Here is a 2,990-nt window from a genome sequence, read left to right as displayed (position 1 = left end):
TCTTGGGATTTACAGTTAAAGGAGTCGATGTATATATGTATCTTTACGACCGACCCAGCACAGACCAAGAGTTTGCCAAATTTCGGTGTATTAATGAAGTGGCAATATTTTCCAGCACATTTGTTATCCACCTGTCGTTTCCCTGAGGAACCACGCCTCCACCTGTCGTTTCCCTGAGGAACCACGCCTTTGTACTGAGAGGACGACAAACTTCCCACCTGTCGTTTCCCTGAGGAACCACGCCTCCACCTGTCGTTTCCCTGAGGAACCACGCCTTTGTACTGAGAGGACGACAAACTTCCCAGTTTTCTCCATTGATTACCTTCTCGGATCCTCAAATACCTGAGTCTCCGCCAGATTCCATCACCACGCTCATTTCGCTCCCCATTATCTCCAGCGCTAGAAGGTTTTTTTCCAGTGATCTGTACGAACCCCAGTTATCTGAGGCACCCATGTCATCCTCTGGAGGAAGTCATAAGCTCTTGGCCTGAAAAACCTGCAGCCTACAGGTATTCAATCAATTATACACTGTTAGCCTTCTTCATAGCTGTTGAACTGCTGAAAAGATTGAACAGGCTAGGAATTGAACTAAAACCTATCCCAAGATGGGGAAACCGGCACCTGGTCAATATTTTAGGTCTTTTACTTTTATTTTCCGCTTAAAATGATGGGAATCGGAACAGGTGATTTTTTATGGATTTTTTTTATTAAACTGCAGATATTAGCATGGGACCTATGTTACAGTGGATAGTCGGCCAACGGTTTAGCCCTTTTCCCTTCAGCTTAAAATGACTGGAAGCCAAAAGGGTGGGGTGATTTAGTGTGCATTTGCAGCCAAATGGGCTGGGTGATTTAATGTGGAGTGGCAGTAGGATAATGCAGATTTATCCAATTTTTTTCAATAGAGATTGAAAATATTAATATGGTATATAAGAGGCCATATGTTTAAATCCAGAGGGGCAGAGTATGTTTAAATTCAGAGGAACAGAGTATAGGAACAGAGTATATACTAAATCAGAGGAACAGAGTATATATTATGTACACTTAGTTAAAGGGTTGGATCTAGTGGTTTCTTGTACCATAAACAGCAGATTTCATACCTCAAAACAACACAACAGATCTCATATCCCAAGGTCTGACTTGACCATGACTGATTATAATTATTATGATATAGTAGGTGATTTTGAGATTGCTGAATTTATCAGTACCATCATAATCTGCAATTTTAAGTTGATTTAATGGTAAAATTCAGAAAATTCGGTAAAGATTGAATTACCAGATTCAATAGAGGGTAAATCAAAGAAGTCCAAATTCTGGAGGAACGATATTGCAACAGCAACAAGTACTTATCTTGCATATGTTTTTGTTACAGAGAGATCGCAGGCAACTACGCTGTGGAGGTGAGAGCTCTGATTTTAAGGCTGCTGGCTGCCGTTTCTGAAGCTCTAGGTCTCGATTCCACTTACTTGGATAGAATCTTCGGAAAACACGCCCAACTCATGGATATAATGTACTATCCTCTATGCCCCAACCCGGATATTACTCTTGGCACACCACGCCATTCAGATTCACGTGGCATCACTGTTTTAATGCAAGGAGATGTGAGTGGCCTGCAAGTACTCAGAAATGGAAAGTGGGTTGCTGTAGAACCCATACCCAACGCTTTCGTTGTTAATGTGGGAGATTTAACCAGAGCCAAAGACAGATCCAATATTTTTTTTTCCTCCTGAAAATTGAAAATTTGGCAATGTTATTATTAATGGTAATAATTTGTCAGGTTGTGAGCAATGGGAGATTCAGAAGTGTGGAACATCGAGCAGTAACGAATGCATCTACTGCACGTATATCAATTCCTACGTTTTATGGCCCCTCGGAGGATGCCTTCATTGCCCCTGCAGCGTCCCTGGTTGATGAACAGCATCCGGCTCTGTACAAAGGATATAAGTTTGGAGAATTCATGAGAATTTTCTGGAGCCAGGAATTAAAGAATAAGACAGTGTTGGATCATTTCAAGATCGAATATCCAGAGAATAACGGTGAATAAAAGTTGTCCTTAAAATTGATTCAAGGAGCCTTCATCAACATTATCACTATTACTGGACCATCCAACGACCCCGTTGAACTCTGCCCTTCACCTTTGGACTCTTGTAGTAGGATGGCCAGAAGTAACTTCTGTTACAAGGAGTCAGTTGAGAGGCACCCAAAAATAGAACAGAATGTAAAGATGAATAAAAGTATTACATAGTTTCAATTACTGAACATATTTATGTGTATTTACTGAACATATTGTGACCGATATTATCTGTGCCTGTTTAGCAGTTTCTATTTATATATGTAATGTGAAGAAATTTTGGAATCATAATTTTGTATTTTAAAAATTTTCCAGTTATGTTTCCAATTAGCTAAACGCGGGTTATTTCTATGTTTTAGGTTTTATATTAAAAATTTGGTTAAAAAATTAATTTATTTCCAACTAAAACTTTTGAATTTCAGAGGCAGTGTTATTCCAGTGTTTTTAAATGAATGATTATTTCGTCCCCATGTTTGATGTGTACCTAATCTTTTTTTAAGGATTATTTTATTATTTTGAATTTTCTATATTTTCTTACTTTTTAAATTAAAAAGTTGAGTATCATATAATTTTGATAAAATAAATTTAGAATTATTATGTGTTTTTTTAATTATTAGCTTTTTTTTAAGTGGTGTGGTTTTTTAAGAATTATCATGTGTTTTTTTAATTATTTGCTAGTTATTTTAGGTGGTGTGATTTTTTTTAAATAGTAATGATGAGTCAATTTGTATTAGTTAATAGTAAGCTATATTAATTAATAGCTAAATAATTATTCTCACTAATAATTTGACAAATTAAATTATAATAATTTTCTCACTGCTGTTGAGAAAACATAACTTTCCACTCTTAATAAATTCAAACTTACAATCAAAAACTTAACTATTCACTCTAGAAAAATAACTCTTCACCTTCAATAAAT

General features: G+C 36.4%; 1 long non-coding RNA gene across 2 annotated transcripts; it reads left to right on the top strand.

Annotated features, from left to right (window-relative positions):
* The first annotated feature begins 366 nt into the window (after window positions 1–366).
* On the top strand, window positions 367–2,223 carry LOC149148124 (uncharacterized). 2 transcript variants are annotated; one of them, XR_016262731.1, is made up of 2 exons: window positions 367–509; window positions 1,373–2,223. It is a non-coding gene; the product is annotated as an uncharacterized LOC149148124 (long non-coding RNA). The 2 variants fall into 2 exon arrangements; XR_016262730.1 differs by having other exon boundaries at window positions 367–1,133.
* Window positions 2,224–2,990: the final 767 nt, after the last annotated feature.

Source organism: Pinus tabuliformis, chromosome 9, assembly GCF_031772625.1.
Source record: "Pinus tabuliformis cultivar Carrire ecotype Pingquan chromosome 9, CPIR1, whole genome shotgun sequence".
Classification (NCBI taxonomy): domain Eukaryota; kingdom Viridiplantae; phylum Streptophyta; class Pinopsida; order Pinales; family Pinaceae; genus Pinus; species Pinus tabuliformis.
The sequence above is the reverse complement of the archived record's forward strand: the minus strand, read 5'-3'. Positions and strand labels throughout refer to the sequence as shown.